The 17,148-nt window shown below is 40.0% G+C and overlaps 1 long non-coding RNA gene across 1 annotated transcript; it reads left to right on the forward strand.

Annotated features, from left to right (window-relative positions):
- The first annotated feature begins 15,258 nt into the window (after positions 1–15,258).
- On the forward strand, positions 15,259–16,240 carry LOC131682534 (uncharacterized). Its single transcript, XR_009304098.1, has 2 exons — positions 15,259–15,465; positions 15,521–16,240. It is a non-coding gene; the product is annotated as an uncharacterized LOC131682534 (long non-coding RNA).
- The last annotated feature ends 908 nt before the right edge of the window (positions 16,241–17,148 follow it).

Genomic DNA, 17,148 nt, shown 5'->3' on the forward strand with positions numbered 1-17,148 from the left:
CTGTATTTTACAGACTTTTGATGGTCTCCTACAGACGTAATCAGAAATCTACAGACTTTTAAAAGATTAACAGTGTTTAACAAAATTTCACTAGAATAATTTGATCCGAATATGAGTGATTCCTTCACAATAGTTTATTAATTTCAAGCTACTTTTAAAGTAATAACCTAGTGTAAATAGGATTTACAAACAATCTACAGACTTTTACAGACATTTTAATTGTTCTTCTACAGACATTTCACAAAGACATGTGGCATCGCTGCCTGACACCAGCACATTCTTACGTGGCGGCGGAGTACTTGTCGGAGTGAGAAAAATACTGAATAGTATTTCAGTCACATTAGCAACAGCAAACAGCTAGAACAAGTGATCGTTCGGATTAAACTACAATCTTTCTCTCTTTTCGCCTGCTCTATTTAACTCCCGCCAAACTCAAATGCGTCACTGTACGACGCACACTCGTCTTGCGTACAGCAGATTTTTGAGCAATCTGATGAAAGCGATCTCATTATAGTAATGGGTGACAATAATTTGCCTCACTTAAACTGGCAACTTGATGAGGATACTAATTTGCTGCTACCAATTAATGCATCGTCAGAACAAGAAATCTTGAGCGTTTTTTCAAAACGTCATATCTGCAATGAGTTACTCTCTTTGTTTACTTTCTCTTTCGATGTTTAAGGCGTCACTATAACACTTTTCACTTATTTTACAGTACAGATCGAAAGACGGTGGTTTTAACTAGCATATTATGCAAAGAGCTGAGGGATAAATGTTAAAGTGACCGAATTATTAACAGAAGAGAGAGTAAACAAAGAGAGTAACTCATTGCAGATATGACGTTTTGAAAAAACGCTCAAGAAATCACTTTTGTGGAAAAGTTGATGTCGATCGGAATGCGACAGATAAATCTTGAGCGTTTTTTCAAAACGTCATATCTGCAATGAGTTACTCTCTGTTTATACTTTCTCTTTCGATTTTTACGGCGTCACTATAACACTTTTCACTTATTTTACAGTACAGATCGAAAGACGGTGGTTTTAACTAGCATATTATGCAAAGAGCTGAGGGATAAATGTTAAAGTAACCGAATTATTAACAGAAGAGAAAGTAAACAAAGAGAGTAACTCATTGCAGATATGACGTTTTGAAAAAACGCTCAAGAAATAATTTCGAGAATTTAAACAGACGGTTACTGGATCTCACTCTCACGAACGAGCCAGATATTTCTTGAGCGTTTTTTCAAAACGTCATATCTGCAATGAGTTACTCTCTTTGTTTACTTTCTCTTCTGTTAATAATTCGGTCACTTTAACATTTATACCTCAACTCTTTGCATAATATGCTAGTTAAAACCACCGTCTTTCGATCTGTACTGTAAAATAAGTGAAAAGTGTTATAGTGACGCCGTAAAAATCGAAAGAGAAAGTAAACAAAGAGAGTAACTCATTGCAGATATGACGTTTTGAAAAAACGCTCAAGATTTTCGATTTGCTTGAACCCCCAATGCCTCTGATGAAAGTTAGTCAACACCATAAACCTCTTTTGTTCCACTTGCAAGCAACAACAGCTTGCGTATCAGATGCAAATGAAACGATATTTGACTACAATCTTGCCGACTTTTCAGGCATGAATGAATTAATTTCTGAGGTTGAATGGAATGAAATTATTCGCGGATATACGACAGACGATGTTGTCGTTCTATGCGAAGCTGTATGACATTATACGGATCAATGCACCAAATAAACAACGCTATCGTTAAAGTAAATTCAAACAGCCTTGGTGGATTGGTCAATTGAAACATTTGTGGAACCGTTTGTGGAAGACAAGGAACCGATATTTCAAAACTAAAAGCACAGGGCATAAAGCTGAGTCACGTGCTGCATCGAGAGCAGCATAAAAAACGACCCTAACTCATTTTGGAACTACATCGTCAATCGCAAAGAACGAAAGGAATACCCATAAACGTTCGCTACAACGGTGCCTCTGCTGAGACAACTTTGGACACCGCAAACTTGTACTCGTCATTCTTTCAAAATGTGCTAAGTAATAACTCACCACCCTTGTCAGAATCGCACCTGAACGGATTGCCCCATTATAGCCTCAACATTTCACGCATAGTTTTCACCCAATAAGAAGTCACCAAAAAACTCTCAACCATCGACGCTTCAAAAGGTGCTGGCACGGACAGACCACCTCTTCTCTTCGTCAAAAACTGCGCAGCCTCCCTTGCCTCTCCGATCACAATCACCTTCAACCTATCGCTCGACGACTGTGTCTTTCCGAGTGTATGGAAAACTGCCACAATAACTCCGATTCATGAGAATGATAGTATTCACGACGTAAGTAATTACAGTTCCATTTCGATTCTCAGCTGTTTGCCGAAAATGCTCGAAAACATGTTGCACGATGCATTATACGAGTCCATGCATCACATCATCGCGGAAGAACAATACGGTTTTGCTAGAAAACGTTCTACCACAACGAATCTAATGTGCTACTTCTCCAATCTAATTGAGCATATGGCGAAAAGGCAGCAAGTGGATGCTATATACGTTTACTTGTCCAAAGCCTTCGACAAAGTTCCTCATCGTCTTGCTGTAGACGAAGAAAAGGCTTGGGTTCCCGGACTGGTTGACACGGTGGATTTGGACGTATTTGACCGTGCTTTTGTACGAATTGGAGATGCGCAATCTTCTTTTTTCGATATCTCTTCAGGAGTTCCCCTAGTAAGTCACTTGAGACCGCTGATATTTAGTTTATTTGTTAACGACCTCTGCAGAGTGATTAAATTTCCTAAGCTACTATTCGCGGACGATTTGAAGTTTCCCGATGCATAAAATCTCTCCTGAATTGTAGTTCACTTCAGTCCGACATTGATACGCTTACTTCATGGTGTGATATCAACGGCATGCAAGTCAATATACGCAAATGAAATATTATAACATTTTGTCGAGCACATTCTTCCACTGTTTTTGATTACAATATATGGTCAACCAATATTGAACGAGTCACCGCCATAAAAGATCTTGACGTCTATTTGTATCAAAAACTAAAATTCTCCGAACACGTGGCACTAACCACACCGAAGGCTTTCTCGATGCTGGGATTTATTCGTCGGAACACCCAATCTTTCGTAGATGTGCGCTGCCTCAAAAAGCTTTACTGCTCAATCGTTCGTAGCATCTTGGAGTACGCTTCTCCAGTATGAACACCGTACCACATCGTTCATATCAACAGAATTGAAAGCGGGTAAAAGTGTTTCATACGCTACGCTCTTCGTCTGCTACCTTGATCAGTTCCGCTCTCGTGATAATCAAAATACTTGATACATTTTGTAGAATGTTTAAAAAAGTAATATGGCGACCTGTTCAAACTGTTGAAAAATTAATATTTGTGCGTATGCTGCAAAAAAATATTAATATTTCAAAATGGTCTAAACCAACTAAACTTTTCAAGTGGAAAAGAAAATTGATAAGTAAATAGTAATCGCTGAAAATTTACATATCTCGGCTGGCATTATAGTCTGCTGATACAATATAAATATGTGTTTAGATAATGCTTGAACCAGTTAAAAACTTTAATGCAAAAATATTGATTAATTTTCTTTAACCAAATTTGGAAATAAATGTGTTTTAAAAAAACATAAAATATTCTAGAATTCGTCACATCGAAGAATCAACATTTTTAGCATGAGCATAAGCATGATGACCGTACAATTCGTAGTTGCTATTCCGTGATTGACCAGAACAAGCGAAATCGCACAAAGAATTAACGAATGGGGCCTGGGAGTAGCTATCCATTCTCAATGTGCACGTTTCGAGAGTTCTATACTTTGAAATGTCAATAACAGCGACGGCCACGTCCTTACAGTCATCGGGGAAGGAAAGTGTGACAAAAGTTGTTATGGAGACCGTGTATACCTTTGCATCTCCATGTTTGCCACGGAAAGGAGGTTGTGTTAGTAGGGCGGGGTAATGAGTTTGACAAAATCTGGATTCACCTTGATAAGTGATACTATCTATGTCACTCTCACACTCTTGTCATGTATTTATTGCTCTGGGCAGCCGACTGCCGAGAATATATGATAGAATAATCGATTTTGAATTAATTCGGAAATGCTCGGTTTGTAATAAGTGCTATTTCAACTCAATCCCCCTGGCAGACAGCAGAGCTAGTTCAGCTAAAACCGCGTAACTGCTTGTCGCTGAGAAATCATTATGTCAGACTCAATCAAGATTTAAAAAAACTGAATAGTTTTTAGTTTTCAAACTATCAACAAAAATGCAACGTAAGCTTAAGTCGGATCCTAAATCGTTTTGGAGATTCGTCAATGAGCAGCGGAAAGAAACCAGTTTGTCTTTTACCTTTTACATTGTTTTGAATGGTGAAGTTGGGAATAATTCACAAGATATTTTGTAACCCGTAAGGGCAACAATTTAGCACTGGGTGGAAATATACCCTTTTTGTGTATACACTCCGTAGAGTGTATTTGTTTACTTAAAGTTATGCTGACCGCTGTTCCATACTGTTCACATTTATGGCGTTTTCGCTTGAAGCGAAACTGAGTCAGTTTTTTTTTCCATACCTTTATTTGACACGGCATTTGCAAAAGCTTTTTACGCCAGTTTCTTTTTTTTTACATAGCACGTTACAAAAATCCTTAAGACTAATTTTAATTATACTAGTACTTTGTCTAAAACTAACACTGAAATCACTTTATTGTTTGCTTTTTTCCTTACATTGTTGTATTTCATAATGATCTAGTATTTTCGGGTGTATTTATTTACTTTTTTTCTGTTATTGTCTAAATTTAAAAACTAAATATTCTAGGACACTTTAATTGGTGAATGATTAGCCTTGGATGAGAGTATGAGGAGATGAATTTAATTAAATTTTGACAGACGCTGTTTTTAGAAAATGATAGATAAGTTCCATGTATAGAGGATCGCGATACGCCAGGATGTCTCTAACAGGAACATGGATTGGTCTTCCTCGGACTTGTAAAGAATCTACTAATTGTGATCTGGCTTCACGATATTCAGTGCAGGACCAAACAACATGCTCAATGTCATGGTAACCTTCTCCACAAGCACAATGATTACCCTCAGCGAGCCCAATACGACGGAGATGCGCATCTAAAGTATAATGATTGGACATGAGCCTAGACATCACACGGATGAAGTCCCGACTTACATCCAATCCTTTGAACCATGCCTTCGTTGATACTTTAGGCATAATTGAGTGTAGCCATCGTCCCATATCTCCATTGTCCCAAGATGTTTGCCAACTAGCAACTGTCCTCTGTCGAGAAGCGCTATAAAATTCATTGTAAGCGATGGGTCTTTCATATATTTCACCATCTAGTGCACCAATCTTGGCTAAATTATCAGCTTTCTCATTTCCCGCAATAGAGCAATGGGCGGGGAGCCACACTAGGGTAAATTTATAACATTTTCTTGTTAGGTTACTCAGAGATTCTCGTATCTTCCCCAAAAAGAATGGATCGTGATTATCAATCCTCTTTGAGCGTAGAGCTGCAATTGTGTTGAGACTATCAGTGAGGATAAAGTAATGGTTCGAGGGTAAAGTATTAATTATTTGCAAACTATAGTGAACTGCTGCTAGTTCCGCTATATAAACAGAGGCGGGTTCTGCAAGTTTGAGATAAATTGAAAAATTATTGTTGAAAATACCGAAACCAGTGGCCTCACTGATTCGTGACCCATCAGTGTAAAACATTTTAAGGCAGTCTATATGTTGATATTTACTTGTGAATATTTTAGGGATCTCCCGCGAGCGTAGATGATCCGGAATTCCACGAATCTCTGCTTGCATGGACGTGTCGAAGAATAAAGTGGATTCAGGAATATCTAGTATATTGACGTATGTGGGAACATACCTAGCAGGCGTTATTTCTTGTGACATGTGATTGAAATACACTGTCATGAATCTGGTTTGGGGTTGAAGCTCGACAAGTCTTTCAAAATTTTCAATTACCAGTGGGTTCATAACCTCACATCGAATAAGTAAACGAGTAGAGAGATCCCAGAATCGGTCTTTTAAAGGAAGAACTCCCGCTAGTACTTCAAGACTCATCGTATGAGTCGACTGCATGCAACCTAAGGCAATTCGTAAACAACGATACTGTATCCGTTCCAGTTTAATAATGTGAGTGTTCGCAGCTGAACGGAAACAGATGCACCCATATTCCATTACTGAAAGTATTGTTGTTTGATACAATCTTATCATGTCACTTGGATGAGAACCCCACCATGATCCAGTTATTGTTCGCAGAAAATTTATCCTTTGTTGGCATTTCGTTATTAGATACCTAATGTGGCCTCCCCATGTGCCTTTAGAATCGAACCAAATTCCAAGGTATTTAAATGTCAGGACTTGGGCTATCGTTCTACCAACCAACTGAAGCTGAAGCTGAGCTGGATCACGCTTCCTTGAGAAAACGACCAACTCTGTTTTCTCCGTAGAGAAATCGATGCCCAGCTTTAAAGCCCAAATTGATAAATTATCCAAGCTATCTTGCAATGGTTGTTGTAAATTTATAGCTTTTGGTCCTGTGGCAGAAACCACCCTATCATCTGCAAGTTGTCTTAAAGTGCATGGGCTGACAATACAATTATCAATGTCATTCACGTAAAAATTATAGAGAAGGGGGCTTAGACAAGAGCCTTGTGGGAGGCCCATGTAACTTATTCTGAGTGTCGCCAAATCGCCATATGAAAAATGCATGTGCTTTTCTGACAATAAATTGTATAAATAATTATTTAATATCGGTGAAAGACCACATTGATGTACACACTTAATTTGAATTACTGGGTACAGTAAAATTTTGCTGGGGTTTTGAACAGCAAACCGTTCGGTAATCAATTCAGTAAAACAATTCGGTTACCGAACTCTCCGCAATCCGTTCTCTCCAAACGTAAAAAATACTGGTCAGTCAGCAGTTTCCTCTGAAAATGGCGACTTGACAGATGATTTGCTGTACCTGTTTTGTAAGTTTTTGACGAGGTTCGGTAATGTTGGTACAATTTTGCCGAACAATCAGTCGGTATTTTACTGGATAATGTTTATGTACCGAAAAAAACAGAAGTACTGATAAATTCAGTGAAAAATATTGCGGGTTTCAGCAAATTATTCGAAAAATTACTGAAAATCGCTAAAAAGTGAAAACTTTACCGCAATTTTTTAAACAACTTGCTGATAGCTCCGTAAAAATATCACTTTACTGTTCATGTCGTCAAAAGAAATTACTGAACAACTTTTGGCTGGTTTAGTGTGTAGCTTCTCCGAGAGAACATCAATGGAGACTGAGTCGAATGCTCCTTTTATGTCTAAGAACACAGACGCCATTTGTTCTTTTTTTGCGTAAGCGAGTTGGATTTCTGACGAAAGTAGCGCCAGACAATCATTCGTTCCCTTTCCCCTCCGAAAACCAAACTGGGTATCTGATAGCAAGCCGTTCGCCTCAACCCAATTGTCGAGACGTCGTAGGATAATTTTTTCCAACAATTTCCTGATGCAGGATAGCATTGCAATCGGTCGATACGAGTTATGATCGGAGGCTGGCTTTCCCGGTTTTGGAATAGCGATAACTCTCACTTGTCTCCAGTCGTGCGGGACAATGTTCTGCTCAAGAAACTTGTTGAATAAATTCAACAAGCGTCTTTTTGCTAGGTCAGGCAGATTCTTCACCAAGTTGAATTTAATTCTGTCTAGTCCCGGAGCATTATTGTTGCATGAGAGGAGTGCAATTGAGAATTCCATCATTGTCAAAGGCGAATCTATGAAATCGTTACTTGTGGGAGCATCGCGAGTGATTTTCTGCGCAGGAGCAGAATCGGGACAAATTTTCTTGGCAAAATTAAATATCCAACGATTCGAAAAATCTTCGCTTTCATTAGTCACGTTTCGATTCCTCAGTCTTCTGGCTGTGTTCCAAAGAGTACTCATTGATGTTTCTCTTGACAAGCCATTAACGAAGTGTCTCCAATAACTAGATTTTTTGGCACGACGTATACTGTCAAATTTGTTTTGCAAAATGAAATAATTTTCAAAGTTCTCACGTATACCCCCTTTCTGTTTCATAATTTCTTTGTAGGCAACTTGTTTAGCTTCATATGCATCAGAGCACTCTTTGTCCCACCAAGGATTAGGGGGCCGTCTATTTATTGTCATTCCAGGATTGCATTTCGTTTGGGCTTGTTCTGCTGCTTCAATAATTAAACCCGCTAAGAATTCATATTCTTCGGTAGGGGGTAGCTCTTCTGTCGAAGCAAGAGAAGTGGAAATTAATGTTTCGTATGTTTTCCAATCAATATTTCGTGTTAAGTCATAAGGAACATTGATTGAATTCGTAAGGCCTAATTCACTGTTAATTGAAACAACGATTGGCAAATGATCGCTACCGTGAGGATCAGGTACAACCTTCCACGTGCAATCTAACCGAAGTGATGTCGAGCACAGAGATAGATCTAATGCACTTGGACGTGCAGGAGGTCTGGGGATGCGTGTTGTTTCGCCAGTATTTAAAACTGTCATATTAAATTCGTCACAAACATTGTATATTAAAGAGGATCGATTATCATTGTAGAGGGAACCCCACAATACTCCGTGCGAGTTGAAGTCTCCCAGTATCAGACGCGGAGCAGCCATGGATTCCACTACCTCAAAAATTTGACGTTGTCCAATTTGAACTTTGGGAGGTATATATATAGAAGCGATAGACATGTCTTTGCCTTTAATGTTCGTTTGGACAGCTACAGCCTCAATGCCCGCAAACAAGGGGATGTTAATTCTATAGAAAGAATAGCACTTTTTAATTCCTAGAAGCACTCCTCCATACGGGGTGTCTCGGTCTAGGCGAATAATGTTGAAATCATTTAAGTTGAAATTAATGTTTGAGGTAAGCCATGTTTCACATAGAGCAAAAGCATCGCATTTTAAATTATGCAGTAAAATTTTTAAGGAATCAATTTTAGATATGATACTTCTGCAATTCCACTGAAAAACAGTGATGGAATCTTTCATTGGAGGAGGTGAATTACCCATTGAAAGATACAATCGCTGCAAGGATGGGCCATTGAGCAATCAGCTGCTCTAAAAATGTTCTAATTGTTGGGAGGAAAGCTGAAAGTATACTCTTTAGTGGTTCAGAAATATTGAATGCTTTAAAAATCCAATCAACAATTTCAGAAAATTTCAATAATCCTACCCCCGGCTGAGGCTCAGAGGAAGTCGAAATTTTATTATTTCCAGTAATGGTGTTCTGTTTGGATTGTACGTTCCCAAAACCGGGCGGAATTGATTTCGGTTTTGAATCGGAATTTTTCGGTTTTGGGCGCAGTTTATCTATTGGTGGAGAAATTTAAGGGCCCTTGCTTGGCAGCTTGGGAAAAGAAGACTGTTTTCTTTTTCTGGAATTTCCGGGTAAAACAAATGATGTACCTTCGCACGCTCCGTCAGAGTCAGACTGTTCCGAAAATAGAGATGTGTAAGATGTGTAAGAAGATGGGTTTAGGGGTAGCATTTTTCAACATTTCTGCATAGGAGCGCTTAGACCTCTCCTTCAAGGATCGTTTAATTTTATCCTCGCGCAATTTATAAATGGGGCATGCAGGGAGCTCATGCGAGTTTTCTCCGCACATTATACATTTTTCTGAATTTTCATTGCATATATCCTCTTGATGAGAACCCCCACATTTGCCACACCGTGCCTTATTGGAACAGTAAGTGGCTGTGTGGCCAAGCTGTTTGCAATTAAGGCAATTCATTACACGAGGGATAAAAAGGCGAACAGGGAGACGAATCTGATCGATAATGACATAGTTGGGCAGCGCAGACCCAGCGAAAGTCACTCGAAATGAGTCAGACAGTCGATAAACTTTTTTATCTCCTTCGTGTGATACTGAATGCAATTGCTTGCATTCAAGTATCTTTACGTCTTTAAGTATGGTGTCTTTGAAACGACCAACCCCATGCTTAATTATGTCATCAACAGTCAAACTCGATTCTGTGATGACCCCATCAATTTCAATTTCCTTTGAAGGAATATACGCTCTATACTCACGCGTAAAAAGCTCGCAAGAAGCAATTGCATTGGCTTGTTTGAGACTACCAACGACAATGCGTATTTTATCTTTATTAACTTTGACGATCTCTTTTACATCCGAGAATCGCGAAGTCAAATCTTTAGAAATTTGAATAATATTTAGCGCCTTTACTTTACGCCTAATAAATACAATCCATGGTCCCGTTGACGACTCTGGGTAAATTTTAATTCTAGTCGGATTTACATTTTCAGCATAAGGCTTAGGGGGAGGGTCTGTTACTCGTTCTCCCATCTCTTCATCCATTTTACCTAGCAAGAAAAACTATCACAAAAAGGAATGAAAAATATACCTGTTATACCTGTAGAACACACCTCATGTGTTACGTTGTAAACTCGGTGCCCGTTGTTTGACAATGTGACACTTGATGTCCTTCTTCGTCGCGTTGCTTCTTCAGTAGAGAAATAGGCCTACCTGCAACACTTCAAAACTCTCTCCGGTTAAGCTGCTCATCGGTATCACCACCACAAGCGCGCTCTCTCCGTTTCCACCGCCGCGGTAAACAAATGTGGCTACCTGTGGCTTGCTGCGAAAATCCCACTGTCGATGCGGCACTTTTCGGTGCCACTTGTTTTCCTTATTCGTCGTACCACTTCTGCGGTAGACGAATAGAGCAAATGGGTCTACCTGTGACGCTTCCCCTCTCGTCGATTAGAATTGCCCGACGACACCAATACAATATATTTTTTCTGTGTGTACAGGCACGATCACTGTCGATTTCTGCCACCGCGGTAGACAAATTCGTCTACCCGCGGTTTGCTGTCAAAACACCGAGGATGCCGTTGACCACGCCTCCGACGTATCAACTGTCGACTCACACTTAACAAACTGGTCTCTCTCTCTCTCCCACAAAAACGCATACAGCGTCTCGCACTCCGTCACTCTCTCGAGAACAAAACCTTCCACCTGGAGGCACAACCGTCTCGGCCGGTTGCAAAAACTGTTATGGAACTGAGTCAGTTAGAAACTGACTCAGTTTCGCTTCAAGCAAAAATGGCATTAGTTTGTAAAATTTTGTGTAGTTTCGCGTTTGTGAACGATTTTGTGCGTGCAGATAGGTTAGATAATTTTTGTTGCGTGAATTTGTATAATTAACATAGGGTTTAGATAGGTTACCACTATCTCCTCTTGCCGTCAAAAGTGTGCTGATTATGCTGTGCATCGGCGTTGACAGCTATGTGGCGGTGCGGTTGGAGGTTTGTTTTGGTCGAGTGCAAAAGGCAGCCATCGTGAAAGAACATAAAGCGAACAAGTTTTTTCGGGACGGTTTCCCGCCACGTTTAACCGGTGAGGTGAAGTGCGCGCGTGCGATAGATAAAATCCCTGTCGAAAAGTGCCGGCTCGTGGTTCGGGCACTCGTGTGTGTGGTGTTGGCTCGCTATAAAGGAAAAGCTAACCGCAAAGGAGCGATCTCGCTTCCTCGGCTAAACGATAAGGAGCGAACCGACCGTTCTCACTGTGGAGGATCAGTCGAACGAGTTTAGCTTTCCTCCACAGTTAAGGACGATTCAGACGATACATCAGCTTCCGTCAACGTCAACGGAACGTCACCGTTCCGTCAGAATAAGTTACATGCAGTTAAATGGAGGCATTCACACACAACATCAACGGCACGGAACGTTTTGACGTACGGCACGTGTGAACGGGCGCAAGAGAAAAGTATTTAACTTATCCTGACGGAACGGTGACGTTCCGTTGACGTTGACGGAAGCTGATGTATCGTCTGAGTCGCGCTTTAATCGCCAAGGAGAACGAAGCAGGGCGGACAAAGGATCTCTCTGGGAAGATCACTGCTGTGACACGCGGGATCGTTTACGTCGAGTAAACGATCCGGTGACCTATCATCACCGTCGCTAGAAAGGTTCCAACAAAGGAGCAAAGCTCACCACCCTAGCTAATTGTTAAGGACCGCTTCCGGAGCAGCCTAAGATACGACCGAAGAAGAACGCGGCCGTAGTTGACCCGGCCAGTCGGAAGATACCGCTCCTCGCCAGTAGCAGCAATTCGAGTAGCAGCGTGTAAAGCAGTGAAGGGAGAGTGGATCGTAGGTAAATAAATACGGTAAAAACAGTATATTTGTTTTTCCCTTTTTTGTGATGTTTACATACGAAAATCCGAAATTTTTGTAGAGGCACCTAGGCCGCGCTGATGAAAAGGGTCCGCCGGGCAATCAGAACCCGAGTAGTGCAATTTGAAAATTGTTCGCTACTAAGTTTGCAAGTGTGTGTGAGACGCTGTCCTCGTAGCAGATAGATGTTGCTGCTAGCGGCGTGACCCCACTTGAACGGTCAGTGAGTGAGATGCGCGTGTAACATTCGGATATTGCATCAACAGCATCTAAGCCTAAAGCATCGTCTTCTCCCGGGCCAGATGGTGTCCCTTCTGTGTTTTTGAAAAAGTGTATTTCCGGTTTGGTGGCACCACTCTGTCTACTGTTCAAAATGTCACAGACAACCGCAAATTTCCTCAACTGTGGAAAACAGCTTTCATCTTTCCAGTTCACAAAAAATATAATAAGAATATAGACAATTATCTAGGAATTTCTGCTCTTTGTGCCGTTTCCAAACTCTTAGATTTAGTCGTGATGGAGTCAGTGTTTTTTCACTGTAAGGAATATAATATATTCTAAAGATGGATTCATGCCGAGCCGATCGACGACGACGAATTTGTTATCCCTAACCTCTTTTGTGTCTGAAGGGTTTGAGACGAATCAACAAACTGATGTTATATATACTGACCTATCTGCAGCGCTCGGCAAAACCAACCACGATATCGCAATCGCCAAATTGACAAAACTTGGTTTTAGTGGATCACTCCTCCGATGGTTCCAATCGTATCTCTCTCGCCGTCAACTCAGTGTGAACATAGGTGATGCCTACTCCAAACTGCTCTCCGCTTCGCTCCGATCCCATTGAGTTTGAATACAACTTATCGGGAGCTCTTGTTCCTCGGGTGAGCTGCGTCAAGGAGCTAGGAGTAATGTTAGATATGAAACTTACATTTAAGAATCACATTTCGTATGTTGTTGGTAAAGCATCGTGAAGCCTGGGCTTCATTTTCCGTTCGGCCAAATTCTTTAAAGATATTTATTGTCTCAAAAGCCTCTACTGCTCTCTAGTGTACTTCACGCTGGAGTATTGTTCAACTGTCTGGAATCTGAGTTACACGAACAACAGCAATCGAATTGAAGGTATCCAGCGCAAATTTATACAGTATGCTTTTCGACGCCTTCCCTGACGCGATCCTTTTCGTTTTCCAAGCTACAAGAGTCGGTGTCAACTCATCCAGCTCGATACCCTTCAGCATCGTAGAGAAACTGCAAGAGCCCTATTCATCTATGACCTTCTATCAGGACGCATCGATTCCCCAGCTTTACTAGAACGCGTCAACATTCAAGCAAGATCTAGAATGCTACGCGGAATCGTTCTTCTGAGAGTGCCTTTTCGATGAACTAATCACACCCCTAATGCCGCTCTCACGGGAATTGACGAGTGTGTGGAATATAATGCTAACATTATACATCAGTCCAAAAAAGCGTCGCTGGTTCACGCAGAAAACTTCTCCATCAAACTCAGAACACCCATGTTAAAAGCGCTAGATCCACAATAACAACAACCAGCGTCATATATTCATAATAACAATTAGCCATGCAATCATTTGACAGAGCTATAGAAAGCTTTTGCTGCATGAAATCTTTGCTTCCAAACGAAAAGCGCCTTTAGGTATGCTAATTTTTCGTATATTCTATCCTTAGACATGTACACTAAAATTGTTAATATTATACAATAGGTAATACAAGCTATATTGGCCGTGGGAGAACCTAACAAAATTTGTTATAATGCTGATAGAAGCCTATCACAGGTTGTCACATTTTTATAGAGGAATTTCTATTATATTTTTTTGTTATTTTACCTACTAACTAGACCAGAGTTATAACACAATTTGTAACGAAAAATCATCATAAAAAGGTAACAGTCTGCAATAATTTTGATATTTCTTTCTGATCGGGTATCTTGAATCTTGATTATCATGAGAACTAGCTAGCTCAATATTTTTTAGAAGAAACTAAGCACTATCGAACACAGCGAAAACATTAGAACATATGCGCACTCAAACCACTTGTTAGTTCAACCGTAAAATATCACACTTATCTCACGTGGAACGAAAAGATACAACAAGAATACTTTTACTAAACGCAGCAAAGTAAATTGATAAGCTGGATGCGCCAAAATCCTTATCTAAGGGATGACAGTAATACTGACGTTTATGCTGTTATCCGTAACGCGTACGGTAAGTGCAATCCTGATAGAGAGACGACTGTGAGGTTTTCCTGGGTGCCTAATAGAAAGTTGGCGGTCTCTTATCCATTTTGTCATCGAGCGGGCATGTCCAGATTTGTGCGCGGTGTTACTTGCTGAAAATAGCAAAATTCGATACAGCGCAAATTCGTTAGTTGGGGGTTCGCTAGTTGAACTGTTCGTTAGTTGGGTGTTCGCTAGTTGGGGCATGCCCCAGCTAAAAGACACTCTTATGTCAAAACTGAAAGTAAAAAACTGATTGACGTTTGACCCCCACGACATATGCGTGTTTAAATTTTAAGCGGTCGTTAATCAATTGAAATTTTCATCCTTCGCTCGCCCCAATATAGTTCAGAATAACTGTTGGGAGATATCCAGTAACTCCGATTATATCCACATAATCTGCTTCGGTATATTCCACTTCCAATAAATCTTTTTCTGTGTGATAAAGAACTCAAAAAAATATAACTACAGACACTTTATATAACAGACTTGCGGAGAGGAAAACAGTAAAACTATCAACCATGAATGTAAACTGGCTTCACGAAAGCTTCCATAAGCTTCGCATGGGCTTCCTCTTGTACTTCCTCTCTCAAAACCCTCATGCTCGTTTGGCTGCACTTTTTGACAGTCCGTTTTTTGACACTTCGCTAGTCTGTGTATAAAGTGTCTGTATTTATAATCTCTTCTGGCCGACACGTGAAGTCAGATTGCTCGCAGCAGCATACGCCCTCTAGAGATAATTACTTACATAATCCCGCCTTGTCGCGCCACTCGCCGGAAAATAGATGGCAACCCTATCGTCGATAGTAACTCAGTTGATAGTAACTCACTCTCCGATTTGAGGATATTTTAACGGCTTCGTCGAAATGCCAAGAATGATTAAAAGGCCTGGTGCTGTTTTGTATTCTAGAAAGGCAAAGTGAAATTTGTAAAGTGCCAACACAATAACCAAACAAATTATATTGTGATTAGACAGACCCTTAAAACTGAAGGAAGCTTTTCTCATAAAAGCGAATTTCTCTAGCGCACATTGTGTGGTTGGTAATTATATTTGACAAGTTTTTTTTTTGTTATTCATTTGTGTCACTTTAGTCTCTAGCGCGCGATTTTTCTGCTTCACCACCGCGCGAATCACGGCCGACAGATGCGCTATGAAAATGGTGCTTGCTCTAGTTTTAAGCGCGATCGCAGTGTATACCATCTACAAAATATTACTACTATTCGGAACAATAGCAACCGCACCATTAATCACTTTGGCGAACGTCGTATACAGGATCTACAATCCTCCAAACTTTCCCATCTCGTACTACATTTTTGGCAATGGACTGCTCAGCTTGCTTACCTTTCCGTTTGAGTACATAGCATGGATTCTTTATAAGGTGATAACCTTCGTTCTGCTGCTCCCGTTCCAATGCTTGGCGTTCGTTATCAATCTGCTGCTTGCGGTCTTCAGCCTGCTCAACATGGTGATGCTTTCAGCGATAGTAGTAAAGTTGGTGCTGTCGGTGATTAGTGTATACTACTTCCGAGATTTAGTATTCAAATATATTCCTTTGGATCTGTCGCTGGAACGGGCTGGAGCGTTGCTTACTGCTTGGAACTGACGGTGATATTACCGATTATAATAATCGAGAATTATTCTTCCTAATGAATTTACTACCATCTAAGATTTGTTTTGACCTGATGCAAAGTTGTACTAGCGGGCTACCATGTTTGAATCAAAGCATCGTTATTTGTTATGCTGTGATATGCAATTGATTTTGGTAACATTAAAACACAGTGTTATATAAATAAAAATAATAGTAATCGAAATTCTGTTTGTAATTGTTTGGTGAGAGATCATGCTTAACACGGTTTACCGTTGATTTAACTGAAAGTGAAAGGTTTTTTAGGGAGCTGTTCACTAGGTGGATATCACTATTATCTTGCTCTGAACAAACCCAGCTTAGAGGCCCTGTGGCATCCGGCAGAAGAAGCATAGAATTGATCCACTCTGTTCCGGCTCCAACGTCGTAAGACGCAGCAAAAAAAACTATTATTTTCATGTCTTGTATGTTCTTGACTTTATTTTTTGTAACAAATTCATAAATAATAACTTACTCTTGTTATCTATTTAAGATAAATATCTTTTTAGTAATTGGAATAATAATCGGGATCGCGCGTGAAATTGCTAATATGCTCAAATGCAAACTATGGGACTAGTGTGCGTATTTTAGGCTGTTAACCATTTGGCGATTTTTTTAACCTTTAGTTAAAATATGACAGTTCGAAAGTTATTTTCTCTTGAATGGAAAAATTGAACCGAGAGATGGAACCATTTCAAAAGTTGACATGTGGATAGTTAATAAGTATTTAAATAGTTTTACATGTTATTTAAAGGTCGCCTTTGGCAAAATATGCCACTTTACAGTATATACTAATGCTTGATGGTTACTTGGGAAGGTTTATGGGACATGATTTCTTGATTTTAATGACTAAAACAGGTATTTATATTTGATGCTCTAAGTTAATTGTATTACACAAATCTCATAAGGCCATTGAACGATTATGGTGGTCATTGAACCCACAACCTGATTCAAATTTACTGAATCCTGTTAAAATTAAACTATGCAATTTTCAGTTTAATATGTAAATGATTGAGTATCAAACCGAAGCACAACCGTTGGTACCCCCACTAGATCATAAATCCGGTACGTTTTCGTAAATCGGAAATCAATTTG

Source organism: Topomyia yanbarensis, chromosome 2, assembly GCF_030247195.1.
Source record: "Topomyia yanbarensis strain Yona2022 chromosome 2, ASM3024719v1, whole genome shotgun sequence".
Classification (NCBI taxonomy): domain Eukaryota; kingdom Metazoa; phylum Arthropoda; class Insecta; order Diptera; family Culicidae; genus Topomyia; species Topomyia yanbarensis.